Genomic DNA, 16,223 nt, shown 5'->3' on the forward strand with positions numbered 1-16,223 from the left:
TCATCTCTGTGTGTGTGTGTGTGTGTGTGTGTGTGTGTGTGTGTGTGTGTGTGTGTGTGTATCCAGAAAGATTTTACTTTTTTTTGAGGTAAAAAAAAAAATAGAAAACAGATGAAAATTAGAAGAGAAAAACTTAAAGAAAAATAAAAATCGAGGAAGAAAAGTGAAAGTGTAGAGAGAAAACAGAGAGAGGAAAGACAAGAGAGGAAATTATGTACTGGTGCTATCATTCTCTCTCTCTTTCCACCTCTCTCCCTTAGCATTTCAACTATCACTTCACGATACCTCTTCCTTTCCTCCCCCTCCCTTCCTCCCTCCCCTTTCTTACCATCCCTACTTTCCCCTTCCACAATCCCCCCACTCTCTTTTCCATTTCTCCTCTCCCTCTCCTCACCCCTCCCCCTACAGTCCTGTCAAGTAGTAGTACCCCTACAGTCCTGTCAAGTAGTAGTACCTCTCCACACTTCGCGCGTCACCTGCAGAGGGAAGGGGTGAGTGGATAACTAACGACACAGCACAACATCATTCCACCAGTGTTGTGAGGTCAGGACACAGCACCACAGCGGCGTGTGTATGGTTTGTGTATTTGGGTGTAACGGTACAGACATAATGACTCACCGCTCTACTGCACGCACACACACGCACACACACACACACACACACACACACACACACACACACACACACACACACACACACACACACACACACACACACAACACACACACACACACACACACACACACACACACACACACACACACACACACACACACACACACACACACACACACACACACACACACACACACGCACACACACACGCACACACACATACACACACACACACACAGTCGGTTTTGATTTTAATATTGTGGTAATAAGAGTTTACATAGCTTTAACTTTACCCAGTTTACATACATACATACATACACACACCTGTGACTGCCCTAGCTGACTAAGATGTTCCGGGAGCGGCTGGAGGGGAAGCCAAACACATGATTGGTGCAAGAGAAACACTAATCAACCAGTCATGATCCACCTGGCTATGTAAAGCGCCTCGGGACTGGCCAGAAGGAAGGGCAGGTGTGAAAGCCGCATTATAATTGGTGCGCCGCGAACATGTAAACATCTCTGACTCACCAAGCTAAGTAAGGAGCCTCGAGATTGGCCAAGGGGAAGGGCAGATATAAGAGGAGCTTTATGATTGGCTAGCTCGAGGCAGACACACAGACAAACAAGGTTGATGGCCGCGTGAGACGATGATTGAGGGTGATAATAATAATGTCCTATATTCAGGTTGTCTGTCTATCTGTCTATCTATCTATCTACAGGATGTCTGTCTGTCTGTCTGTCTGTCTCTGCCTGTCTACTACTACTCCTATTTGTAATGACAAATGTAAAATAACTAATAATAATAATAATAAATAAATACACACTAATAAAAACAAACACACGACAAACAAACAAACAAAACAAACACCCCTCATCTCAAACAAACAAACAAACAAAACAAACACCCCCTCCTCCTCTCAAACAAACAAATACACGACAAACAAACAAAAACAAATACTCGACAAACACACAAAACAAACACCCCCTCCTCCTCTAAAACAAACAAAAACATTATCTTTCCAGGGTGCAGAAAGTGGATGACACGAAACAAGAAAATACAAATAAAAAAAAACACAAATGGAAACATATAAAGAGCCCTTGTTGTTATGGTGATTATCTAGTTGGTACGTAAATTGCCCTCCCATTGTTAGCGACCCCAACCACGCCCTCTTATTGGTCAGTTGGTGTGTGTCACGTAATCACGCCCTCGCATTGGTTACTGGTCAGGGGCGTGTCACTTAATCATGCCCTCTCATTGGTTATTAGTCAGGGGTGTGTCGCTTAATCACGCCCTCTCATTGGTCTCAGGACCTTCCGGGAGGTTGTGATTAGAGCATTCATTATTTATTAGCTTTATCATTACAGTAAGGCATGTGCTGCAGAGAAAAAAAATGGGCATGTGGGCGTGGTGGGCATGAGCTATAAAGAACAATATGATGCCCTGAGTCCTAAATATACCAGATATACCCACACAGTACACCCTCAGGTCTACACCATGGACGAGGATATACCATATACCTTCACAGTATATTATGATGTAATTTCTTCTCTATAACACCAAAATACCTGAAAAAATATGTGATATATCTGGTATATTTATATGATTCAACACCATTCACCTGTATAAGACCAGTGACGTAAAATATGCGATATAACTCAACGTTTTGGAGTATACCTAAAACATATCCATTTGTGTGACCTACATCTGGAAAATATACGTTTAAAATCAGTATATCAAACTGGTATATCAAGAAACAAGGTGAAGGTATGTGATATATCAACATATTATACCGCCTTCCGTCTGTTATATCGAGAAATATGACGTCTACGTTATATTTAGAGTCATTGTTGTAATACTATCTTTATCACTGAGAGCAACACTGATAACACGAGAGAGAGAATAATGACATCACGACATAAACTGGAATTAGCAGACAAGTCGAGGTGTTGAGGCCAGACACCCCTACCCCTTCCCTCAAAGCCCCGCCCACTCTTGCACAACACACCGTGCCTCACATAGTGTTAGGGTCGCCCTCTTGGCTAGGGCTGCTCAGGTCTGTAACCTAGGGCTTCAGGGGTCATGCTCAACTAGGGCTGAAAATATTTCCTTATGTTTTAGGCTCTTGAAACACGGCCGTATACCTAGCTTGGGTTATGAATACCTTAACTAGGGCAGTGAGTACCTTAACTAGGGCTAAAACTAGGGTTATGAATACCTTAACTAGGGCTATGAATACCTTAACTAGGGCTATGAGTACCTTAACTAGGGCTATGAGTACCTTAACTAGGGCTAAAACTAAGGCATCAAGGGTTTTTATAGGTCTTTTAAAATAATATATAGGGTTATAGTCAGAGCTGTAGGTTAGGATTTTTGTTAACTAGGGCAATGAATCGACCCCCTTTTTTTTGCCTACGATTCCAGGGCCTCTTCTAGGGCCATGGTGACATTCTTACTTAGAAAAAAAGGGAGATTTCGTCTTACGTGTGGTTAGGTTAGGTTAGGTTGAGGTTACGTTAGGTTAGGTTAGGTTGAGGTTACGTTAGGTTAGGTTAGGTTAGGTTAAGTTAGGTTAGGTTAGGTTAGGTTAAGTTAGGTTAGGTTTAGGATTGGTTTCAGGAATTTAGAGGTTCCTTATAACGAGGGAGATTATATTTAGTCGTGTGTGGTCCTATGGTTGACGTCTGGTGGGAGAATGCAGGGGAGGCTAGGGAGAAGGAGCGGGTAAGGGGGAGGAGCGGGTAAGGGGGAGGAGCGGGTAAGGGTTCAAAATGGGTGGTGAGGGGGTGAGGAGAGGCTAGTTAAGGGGAGGATCTTCAAACAAACAAACAAACAAACAAACAAGAGACCTAGACAGGTTCTTCTTTGGCGTGACGTCATGGGGGGAGGTGAACGTGTGTGTGTGTGTGTGTGTGTGTGAGTGTGTGTGTGTGTGTGTGTGTGTGTGTGTGGAGCATCGTAAAGGTATTCAGAATCCTCTACCGCCTCCTCCTCCTCTCCCTCCTCCTCCTCCTCCTACCCCTACCCCCTCCCTCGGCGTCCCAGGTAGGCCTAAGAGTGAATCATTACTACAGGTAAGTCAAGTGGTTAACGAGGCCATTACAACTCTCCGGGCCATTAAGGGCGGCCAGAAATTGTCATGAATAGGATGAGGGAAGAAATATTGACCTTAAGAAACAATTATGTATTTTTTAGGTGTTTTTGTTTTTGCGTGTTTGTGTAGTTTTTGGTTTGTTTGATTTTTGTTTGTTTGTGTTTGTGATGAGATATAAGTGATGTTTGTTTTGTTTCGTGAATATATCAATACTCTCTCTCTCTCTCTCTCTCTCTCTCTCTCTCTCTCTCTCTCGTTATCAGTGTTGCTCTCAGTGATAAAGATAGTGTTACAACAATGACTCTAAATATAACGTAGACGTCATATTTCTCGATATAACAGACGGAAGGCGGTATAATATGTTGATATATCACATACCTTCACCTTGTTTCTTGATATACCAGTTTGATATACTGATTTTAAACGTATATTTTCCAGATGTAGGTCACACAAATGGATATGTTTTAAGTATACTCTAAAACGTTGAGTTATATCGCATATTTTACGTCACTGGTCTTATACAGGTGAATGGTGTTGAATCATATAAATATACCAGATATATCACATATTTTTTCAGGTATTTTGGTGTTATAGAGAAGAAATTACATCATAATATACTGTGAAGGTATATGGTATATCCTCGTCCATGGTGTAGACCTGAGGGTGTACTGTGTGGGTATATCTGGTATATTTAGGACTCAGGGCATCATTTTATTCTTCATATCTCACGCCTATATGCCAACCACGCCCACACGCCCGTACCTTAAGCCGTCTCTCTTTCCATGGCCGTCCACATATGCCTGATAAGTGACGCACACGCTCGTCCGCCCACGCCCATCTCACACCCACACACAGACACTATCCAGGCCTATATACACCACTACCCACACTCACCCACGCCCACGTTCACCACTACCCACGCCCGTAAGCCTAGTCACCTACGCCCATTACAATCAGGAAATTTTCATCCAATTTTCAATAACAAACCAATTTACAGAGAGAGAGAGAGAGAGAGAGAGAGTGCTGGACTTTCATTACACACACACACTTCAACCTTCCTGTAATTACAAAGTCCTTTCCTTCCGAAGACCAATGTGTATTTCTAAGCTTAAAACTACTCTCTCTCTCTCTCTCTCTCTCTTTCTCTCATTAGATTCCCTATTCCATCCTTTCCTCTTCCCTTCCACCTCTTCCTCCTCCAAACTCTCTTCCACTTCATCCCCCCCCCCTCTTCCACACTCCACCCTCCGTACCTCCATACCCCACCTCCTCCCTCCTCCACACCCCCCCCACCCCCACCACCAGAAAAGGTTTATTCTGACAGTAGATCAGTTTAGAGATGTTGTGGCGACGTCGGCAGTACACACAGGAGGGAAAGTACCTCTGATAGTAGTACCTGGGGAAGTAGGTGAGGTTAGGAAGAGGAGGAGGAGGTTTAGGCGGAGGAAGGAAGGAAAAGGAGGAGGAGAGAAGGCAAGGGAGGAGGAGAGGAGGAGGAGAAAAGGAGGAGGAAGATGAGGAAAATAAGGAAGAGGAGAAGGAAGAAGAGGAAGAGCAGGGGAGAGGAGAAGGGGGAGGAGTAGAGAAGGAAAAGTAGAGGGGAGAGGAGGAAAAGTAGGAGAGAAGGAAATGGAGAAGGAGGAGAAGGAAGAGAAGAAGAATATACTCGTAACTTAGCAGTAGTAGAGACAGACTTAAATTCATTCTCTCAGTACTTTACCACACCTGTCCAGCCCCTCACCTGCCTGTCTCACTGTCTTAAGGTACAGGCTCGCTCTCTCTCTCTCTCTCTCTCTAACTCTCTCTCTCTCTCTTTCTCAGGTAACCCCACACCGCATTAACAATCATTATTTGTGGTCTTCCATATCTCATTAACGCTTTCCCCGAAGCAATAACACCTGAACCCCCCTGTGTCGAATATTACTGTGTCGAATAATACTGTGTCGAATATTGCCCCGTGTCGAATATTACTGTATCGAATATTGCCCCGTGTCGAATATTGCCCGTGTCGAATATTGCCCGTGTCGAATATTTCCCCTGGCAGGTATTCAACGTATTCATTGTCGCCTCTTTAAACTCAGGGAGGGGGAAGGGGGGGAAGGGGGAGCTCATGTCTGTAGCACACACACACACATATATACACGGTCTTTAAACAGAATATAAAAACAGCAGTGTAAGTTTCTCATTAATAACAACAACAACTACAATAGGATCTACAACAGCAGCTAAAAAAAATTACAAAACAGCAAGAATGACAACAACTACAATAAAATAATAAAAATAACTACAAGAACTAAAACAACAACAAAAACAACAATAATAACAATAAAACAACAACAATAGCAACAAATCATCAACAACAACAACACAAGGTTACCTGGGTTGGGTCACGTAACAACACAGAATCCAGGTTAAGTGGCCGAATGTGTGGACAGGTGGTCAGTGTGTGTGTGTGTGTGTGTGTGTGTGTGTGTCGGTCTGTCAGTCTTCATGTAACTAATTTGTGTCTTTCTGTTTGTGTATCTGTCTGTTTCTGCTTTTTATCTACATCTATTTATATGTCTGTCTGTCTGTCTGTCTGTCTGTCTGTCTATCCCAATAGCCACCGACCCACTTATCTATCTATATATATCTATCTATCTATCTACTTCATAACTAGCCTCTTTTGTGACACCCCTCAACACACACACACATAACATACACACACACACACACACACACACACAGTAAAAACCAAACGAGAATAATAGATTTGTTCTGGATAGGGAAAGTATGTCACCATAAGCTACTATAAGACACAATACATCATCATGGCCAGGTATACAGTACCGTGTATCACCATTACTTCACCATCACCGTCTTGGAAAAGTCACCATCGTGTGTGTGTGTGTTTATTTTGACTGAGTGTAGTTGAAGGTATTGTGTCACTATACTTGTCTCACTATAGGACACTGACACCATTTTTGGATTACCATAGATGAATATATCAGATAATCACCAAATTTATCACCATATACGATTATATAGGAGTCACCATATATATATATATATATATATATATATATATATATATATATATATATATATATATATATATATATATATGGTAACTATAACACTATACTTGACTTGTGGTTATGAGCATATATATATATATATATATATATATATATATATATATATATATATATATATATATATATATATATATATATATCACTATACTTAAGTCACCATAGAATATATAAAAAATGACACTACGCCTTAAAATAATTAACTAAAAAAACTTTAAATATCCACGAATAAATTAATTCGCAAAATTATATATAACTAATCCCCAAATGAAAACATATTATTATTAATACAACTCTGGTTACACAATTAGTTCTAAAACACACTACCCTTATGAATGAATCTAAACAAACCAATACAACGCAATAAATTATGAAATATAATATAAATACAACATTTATCACCAAACATACAATACTACAACATAATTATCACCAGAAATACAACAAAACCACCACCATCAATATATAATTCATCTGTAACACAATTATCAACAAAGATAATTAAATACAATGCAAATATAACAAAAAATACGATTATCACAAAAATAATAAAATACAACACAATTATCGCAAAAAAATAACATAAAACATAACTATCACCAAAAAAAACACAATTATTACCCAAAATAATTCCCCAGGTCAAAATGTACACTGATAATAATAATTCGAGCAGGTATCCTCGTGTAAACAAAACATGGAAGGTTCGTGAGCTTAGAGAGTCGATGACTACACTATTCGAGTCGGATTCATTAAAAAGAAAACGCGGGAAATTACGTATTTTTAGCAATATTTCCTTTAATTTAATCTCCTAACTAAATAATTAGATTACTTAATATATTATAAAGTATAATAGATGAAAAATATAAATATATGTTTATTCTTGTATATACGAGCATGAACGGGTGTAAGCCAAAAATTAATGTGAATTTCAAACATACAGAAAAACAAATGAAAATCAAACAAAAACTTTAAGAATATACATAGAATTTATTTTTGGGTTTGATTACCTAAGGAATAATGTTAACAGATGTTTATGGTGATGTATATAGGGAAAGAAGCTTTGGTTATGTTTACAGAGTGACTTTAACGAGAGTGAAGGCAGAGAAAGCACAGTGTACACATCCGCGTCTGTTTTCCCCTTACTTAGCGGTGTTTGCTATACTTAATAAGGAACACACTTTCTTTCTCTCTCACATTTTCTCTATGCTTCTTTATTTCTCTCCTTCGCAAAATGTTAAATAAGTAATAATCCCGTTACGTCGACAGTGGAGAAATCTTAAGATGTTTTCGAAGTCACAACAAATATTTATACGAAAAAGTAGCGTTTTATTGTTAAAATCAACCCGAAAATAGTGTTTCTTGTGCTAAATTCACCCCCTAAAACCTTACACTTTCACCAAAACACAGGCAATAACCTTAAGAAAATACAACGATAAATCTTACCTTTTAAATTTGTAGTCGACGATAAAATCCACACACAGAATGTCGAGAGCTTGGAGAAGGTTTAATAATGAGGGGGGGAGTGCGAACAGGGAGAGCTGCTCTAGTCACGTCCTCTCACGACAACATCCACGCACACACTAGCGGCTCTGGGCCACTAGACTTCCCCCAGGCTCACCTGTTTGGTCGGGAAGGATGCCAGTTAAGGTATTGTCTCTTAGGTACAGTTGTCAGTTGGTTATTTTTATTCTATTTTCTCAACTCAATCGTAGAGTGGTTTCCTTGATAACTGAATATACTAAACCAACACCTCAGATAAACTTTTAAAAAATAACTTTTTTATTTTAATATTGTATATTTATTGTTTTAATTTTAGGATATATTAATATGTAAAATTATAAAGATTCAAGAGTTTTATATTCAAGGAGATGTGTGTGTGTGTGTGTGTGTGTGTGTGTGTGTGTGTGTGTGTGTCGCTTTTTTCATAAATTGATGCAGTCGATTCGTTACTCTCAGGTGCTATTTCTTCACCTTCACGTTAATTGATCTCTCTCTCTGAGTTTATGAATTATTGAATGTTGTTATTAAGTCTTCTGCTTGACCTATAGATATTAAAGTAACTATTTTAGCTAATACTACTACTATCGCTACTACTTTTGGCAATTCTCATTCTCTTTCTCTTACTATTACTACTACTGCTACGTTACGTGGCCTCCAGCCTCCTCCAATAGTCACACCTTCGCCACCATTTTATTACCTTAATATTAAATATCCTAATACATAAGTAGCTATCCTAGTTGTGTTGAGTTAGTTGAGCCGCAGATCTATGAGGCATTCAGTGACTGTTGCCTCAGAGTCAATATCTGCAGCTGTTGTCGACTTTGGGGCCGATGCTCTCGTTCCCCTGAGGCAGAGCATAGCCGACCTGAGGAGAGAGAATGACAGTCGATATCTCATCCAGGCTGTAACATAACTGCTGGGCCGCTGCTTCTGTTCGGACTTCACCTCCCCGAGTCTGGTGTAGAAGCATCTTGCACTTGGTCCCATCCCACCAGAGGTTGTGAACACTAGAGGAGTGAAGCTGCCTTGATCAACGCTCTGAATTCTCTCCTCATATGCCCTTATCTTGTCGTTCTCGTTCCTCCTGCGTGCAGCATCGAGAACTAAGTTACGGTGACATGCTCCAAATTACCAAGATCCGAAAATAGGTTCCCAATTCCCGCCCTAACCCCAAAATAGGTCCCTAAATACCCCCGCATACCCCCAAAATAGGTCCCCCATTCCCACCAAACCCCCAAAATAGGTCCTCCAAAACCCCCATATAAAAAAAACATTTCCCTGAGCTCGAGTTGCCAGCGTTCACTTTCACTCGCGAATTTTGTCATACTGCCATAGTCTGAAGTCCTTTTGTATCTTCACACGCCAGCTGAGATTGAGATAGAGAGAGAGAGAGAGAGAGAGAGAGAGAGAGAGAGAGAGAGAGATGGTGAAGGACTGGGAGTGAGTGAGAGAGAGAGATAGTGAGAGAATGGCAGTGAGTGAGAGATAATGAGAGAGATAGAGAGAGAATGGGAATGAGATAATGAGAGAGAGAGAGAGAGAGAGAGAGAGAAAGACTTTGTCAGAAAATGGATTGAACGAGAGATAATAAGTAAGAGAACGATGGTGTGAGATAGAGATAATGAGAGAGATAATGAAAGAGGGATAATTAGTGAGAGATAATGATGGTGAGGTAGAGAGAGATAGTGAGTGAATGGGAATAAGTGAGATAATGATAGTGAGAGTGAGACATGAGGGATAGTGAGTGAGACATGAGAGATAGTGAGACATGAGAGAATGAGATAGTGAGAAATAATGAGAGATAGTGAGAAATAATGAGATATAGTGAGAGATAATAGGAGAGAATGATAAGCGTTCAACGTACCAGAGTTCAACAAGCGTTCAATGATATGAGTTTGAATGACATCTCGACAAGAACGGCCCAACGAGAGGTGTTGACCGAGACTGGACACAAATAACTTTCTAGTGGACATACCTTACATACTGGCGGTCACCTCTCTCTCTCTCTCTCTCTCTCTCTCTCTCTCTACGTGTATCTGTCTGTCTATCTGTCTTTCTGTTAGTCTACACACACACACACACACACACACACACACACACACACACACACACACCTGGTCACCCTCACTGGATATGCGTAACCATGCGTAAATCTTCTAACGCTTCATCCAACCTCCATGATCTCCAGTTTACGCACGTGTACACAATTTTCACCACTGAGTAAGTATGCGATCGTGCGTGGAAAAGTTAGAAAATGCGTTTACTAGAAATTAGGGTAACTATACTCAATCTCTCTCTACGCCTGTATGCAAAGTCTGTGCGTAAGTGAGCCCCCGTTGGGTATTATAGCAAGTTGAGGGTACGAACTTCTTATATAATTGAGTACAGTTTGGGTACACGAAATAGGCAATTTTTAGACCCTCCAAAACCGTGCGTAATTTTCCTCTCTCAGGTTTGGGCAGGTAGTAATTTGGTGGTACGCATTTTACTTATATGGCGGTAAGTACAACGGTGACAAACTTACGCAATTTCTAACACCCTCCCCTTCCACCCCATCCCAACCCCGTCACCCCCTGCCTCCCTTACCTACCTACCTACCTACCTAGCTTACCTACACCTGAGATCATATACCTATTCTGGCGTAAAGGGAGAGAGGTTACCTGTGTGTGTCTGTGTGTCTGTGTGTGTGTGTGTGTGTGTGTAAAAGCGCTCAAAACATATTTGTTACCTTGAATACTAATGAGACTATATGTTTGTTACCTTCCCTACTCCTCCCTGCCACCCTCCTCTACCCTCCCTGCCACCTCTTCCTTTCTACATCTCTGTTGCATCCCCCCCCACACCCCTCCCTGCTCAGGTAATAGGTACGCATGCTCTGGTATGTGTCATGTGTGCTTTTTCGGTAAGGTGAGAGGGGGAGGTATACATCAAGCAGGCAGAAAGACAGACAGACAGACAGACAGACAGACGAAAATACTAACAGGAATTACACTATCTCACCTTACCTGTCCATCAATAAACACATACACAGACACAGCTGATCACAGTAACCAGGTCATGATTCCCCCCAAGAATAAAAGAACACGATCACATCACTAATTACAGGCAACAGGAAGTTCTAGTACCACCTGAAGGACATACATAGTAATACTGTCTTCTCTTTCTCTACAAAAAGTGAAGGAAGCACAAGAGAAAGTAAGTGAGAGAGAGAGAGAGAGAGAGAGTCAATACAATGAAAGCTGAAACATATAATCAATAAGGGTAAAGAAACGAAGATAAAAAAGAGAGAGCAAAGAAAGGAGAAAGAGAGAGAGCGAGGATGACACAGCATAATAAAACCACGCAAAGGAATAAACTGAAATTGATAAGAAACAACGAAACGAGGAAAAGAGAAAGAGAGAGAGAAAGAGAGAGAGAGAGAGAGAGAGAGAGAGAGAGAGAGAGAGAGAGAGAGAGAGAGAGAGAGAGGACTACTGGCTGACTGAAAGGTTTTACTATTGTTATGGTCACATTTAGATCTTACCAGTGAGAGAAGGAAAAGAGGGGGGGGTAGGGAGGGAGCAGAGGGGAGGGGGAGAGGGATGGAGAGGGGAGAGGGGAGGGGGAGAGGGATGGAGGGGCGGAGAGGGGATTACAGTAGGAAATAATGACTATGATAATTACATTCATGATAACAAGATTGGTAATAAAAATAATAACTAGAGTAACAACAATAAGAGTAGTACTCGCTGGCAGGTAAATACAGCAGGTACACAAGCGTTAATTAAAATGTTAATTACAAAAACTGAAAGCAAGGTGACAAGAGGTGAGTTAATGAAGTACAGAGTGGTGACTCTCTCTCTCTCTAAGTATTTTCACCATTGTTAACTTTCCCAATTAGTTTTCTTAGGTACATCTGAGCAGAATTTCAACAGGCATTTAGGATGTTACCTGCCTTAATGAGTACGGGTTATGACAGCCATTGACTACTACTACTACTACTACTACTACTGCTAGTGCTGCAACACTGCAACAACAGATGTGCTGCTGCTGCTGCAACAATTCAATAACAGCTGTGCTGCTGCTGCAACAACTATTGCAACAATGCAACAACAGCTGCTGCTGCTGCAAAATGATACAAATGCTAAAACAATGCAACAATTGTTGTAACAAATGTAACGACTGCTGCTGCAACTGCTGCAACAATACAACAACTGTTGCTGCAACAATGCAACAGCTGCTGTAACAAATGCAACTACTGCAACTGTTGCAACAATGCAACAATTGCTGCAACAATGGAACAACTGCTGTAACAATGAAACAACTACTGAAACAATCCAACAACTGCTGCTGCTGCTGCTATTACCCTTCCATGGCTGGATATCTACCCCCCCCCCCCCCGGCCATGGTGAAGGGGGTTACTGGTTTCGCTGTGTAGTTAATGTGTGTGTGTGTGTGTGTGTGTGTGTGTGTGTGTGTGTGTGGGAGGGTGATGAACATAATAACTAGACAGAAAGAATGAGAAAGTGAGAGAAAGAAAGAAATTGAGAAGAAAAAAGCAAGAGTTGAATTCAAGACTGATACAAATATAATCAGCCCAAAGAATAATTTCTCTTCAAGTAACAGATATAATTCTCCTTACTAACAACTTTCTAACTAAAAGAAAATATTTTTAACCCCAGATAGCTTTCTAACAGAGATTACATTATCAATTATGACAACTAACTTTCTAAACACCTGTTATAATTAGTTGTGACAGGTAACTTTCTTTATCAATTATATAGTCTCTCAGCCATGAGGCATCAATAAATAATAATCAAGGTTGTAATTATTAAGTTCTGATAATTAAGTGTTTAATTTATCTATATAATCACTCATGTCTTCATACAAAAATATGGTAATTAAGTTTCTAATTAACTTAGGTTATCGTTTACATTTAGGAATTAAGGGAGAGGTTCTTGGTATCTCAAGTGAAGAAAGAAAGAAATAAAGAAAGAAAGAAAGATAAAGGATAAAAGAAAGAAAAAGATAAAATTAATAAAAGAAAGAAAGAAAGAACGAAAGAAAGAAAGAACGAAAGAAAGAAAGCAATTACTTTCTTACTATAACACCCCGGGGTATAGGCCCATGAATGTCTTCCTCCTCACTCACACACACACACTCACCATGACCACTATCGTTACAACTACCACCATCGCCTACCACAACTATCACCATCGCCCACCACAGCTATCACCACTCATTACCAACCATCATCACCACCACCACTACCACCATCGCTACCACAACTACCAACCATCATCACCACCACTACCACCATCGCTACCACAAATACCAACCAGCATCACCAACACTACCACCATCGCCACCACAACCATTAAACTTATAAAAGTCAGTATTGTTAAAACCGATTAAGAGGCTGACCCTAAGCTTGTTCCTGGGACTACTGATAAGAGGTAGACCCATCTTCTTCCCTTAGGGGGTGTGGTTTAAGGGGTTTAATGGTTTAGGGGGGTAGGGGGTGAGATAGTGTAGGTGTATGTCGTAAAATGAGTGGGGGGGGAGGGGAGGAGGGAGGGAGAGAAAGAGAAAGAAAGGAAGGGGGGATGGTTGGGTAAAAGAGAGAGAGAGAGAGAGAGAGAGAGAGAGATGGTAAATAAATGTAATTAATATCATCTTTATAAAAATTATTCTAATCTTTCCAATTTAATAATATATATTTTTTCGAGATTATTATTATTATTATTATTATTATTATTATTATTATTATTATTATTATTATTGTTGTAGTAGTAGTAGTAGTAACACAGATAGGATAGCTACTTATGTATTAGGATATAAATATATTAAGGTAATTAAATGGTGGCGAAGGTGTGGCTATTGGGGGAGGCTGGAGGCCACGTTTTAAAAAAGTAGTAGTAGTAGTAGTAGTAGTAGTAGTAGTAGTAGTAGTAGTAACATGTAGATAGTGTGTGTACCCAAGGCCCGGGCAGGCAGAGAAGGTAGGGCAGGTTGGGTAACTTGGGGCGGGTAGGACGTCTAGCTTGTGTCTAGGGTAGGATGGGTAGGCTTAGGGTAGGGAGGAGGTAGGCTTAGGGTAGGGAAGAGGGTAGGGGTGGGATAGTTTAGGGCAGGGAAGGGTGGGTATTGGCGGAGAGGCCTTATGGGGGAGGAGGGAGAGGACTGAGTAGGGAGGTAAGGGCCTAAGGTGAGGGGGTAGGAGAAAGAGGCGAGGGAAGACAAAGGGGGAAGGGGGTAAGGAATGAGGAAGGGAAAGGGAGGAAGTAGTACCACTGAGAGAGAGAGCAGGTAGACACGAGAGAGAGAGAGAGAGAGAGAGAGAGAGAGAGAGTAGGAGAGAGAGAGCAGGTGAGGTGGTAGTGTACACACAGGTGAGGCGGGAAGGGGGGACAAGGGCAGGAAATGCTCAAGAAGAACCCTCAGTGACCAGCCTGTGGTTAAGGGGGAGGTTATAAGGGGTTAAGGGGGAGGTTATAAAGGGGTTCAAGAGGATGCTTTAGGAGTTTGATGTATTAAATAGGACTAATTAAGGGTACGAACACACACACACACGGAAACTTCAACGCCAAATATATAACAATCCAACGCGCACACACACACACACACACACACACACACACACACACACGGAAACTTCCAACGCCAAACATATAACAATCCAACGCACACGCACACACGCACACGCACACACACACACACACACACACACGGAAATTCAACGCCAAACATATAACAATCCAACGCACACACACACACACACACGGAAACTTCAACGCCAAACATATAACAATCCAACACATACACACACACACACACACACACACACACACACACACACACACACACACACACACAGTACCTCCCTCACTCTCACTTTCACCAAACGAAAGCTGAATACAAAACACGGCCCGAAAATAGAAAGTGAGACAACGAAAGCATTAAATGTGACAAAATTTGGATATGAAAGTGGCGTAGATGCGTAAGTTATGAGGGAGATATACGCAATAAATTATAATAGGTAAGAGAGTAGATAAAGGTGTGTTTTGGTACAGATGAGTGGGTTGTGATAGTGGGTTGTGATAGTGGGTTGTTAAGCTTGGAAAAAAACTAATATATTTTACGTGGTGCTTTGTCATATATATATATATAATTTTAGTATATCGATGTGGAGGGAGGGAGGGAGGGAGGGAGGGAGGGAAGGAGTAAGATGATGAGAGAGGGACAGAGGGAAGGAGGTGATGGAAGGGAGGAAGGAGGGAGGGAAGGAGTGAAGTTGAACTTTCTGCGATTTTAAATATTTCCTCCCATAATTCTTCCTTATCTCTCTCTCTCTCTCTCTCTTCCCTCCCTGTCTCTCCCTTCTTGGAAATCTTTACTCTCCCTGTCTTCCTCCGGTGGTGGTGGTGGCTGGAACTAATAGATGAATGGTAATAGCAATGGGTTAATGGTGACGGATGATGGTTATTATTGATGATAATAATAGTATATTTCTTGGCTCTATTGTTTACATCTTGTATTTTCCTGTCTCTTGTCTTCCCGTCTCTGCATTTCCGCATTCTTTCATATTGTCTGTCCTCTTGTGTTATTCCGTGCCCCCCCCCACCTTTCTCTCTCACTTTCTGTTTATTTCCTCTCTTCTCTTCTTCGTTTTCCGTTTCCCCTCCTCCTCCTTCTTCTCTTCTTCTTCCTCCTGTCCCTCCTCTTCGTCTCACTCACCCTCTTCTTTCTATACCTCTCCTCCTCCTTTTCCTCTTCTCACTCCTCTCCTCCAGCAAGGCCACAACAAGAGATACAACACCAACGCGACTACCTCTACTGTATACTCCCCGTCACTAGTGTCCAGCAGGGTGGTACTGAGAACCCACGCTGTTTATATTTGTACGGGAGGGGAGGAGTGGAAAAGGTGGGAGGAGTGGGTTGAGGGACAGGGATGGGTTAAGAG

At 41.3% G+C, this 16,223-nt stretch overlaps 1 protein-coding gene across 1 annotated transcript in view; it reads right to left on the reverse strand.

Annotated features, from left to right (window-relative positions):
* Window positions 1-8,380, reverse strand: part of LOC121853223 — an 89,305-nt gene extending 80,925 nt beyond the window's left edge. The window contains exon 1 of the mRNA XM_042347224.1: window positions 8,225-8,380. The gene's annotated coding sequence lies outside the window, so the exon portion shown is untranslated. The remainder of the gene's footprint in view (window positions 1-8,224) is intronic.
* Between the last annotated feature and the right edge of the window lie 7,843 nt (window positions 8,381-16,223).

The sequence above is a fragment of the Homarus americanus genome, unplaced genomic scaffold (genome assembly GCF_018991925.1).
Source record: "Homarus americanus isolate GMGI-L3 unplaced genomic scaffold, GMGI_Hamer_2.0 scaffold53139, whole genome shotgun sequence".
Taxonomy (NCBI): domain Eukaryota; kingdom Metazoa; phylum Arthropoda; class Malacostraca; order Decapoda; family Nephropidae; genus Homarus; species Homarus americanus.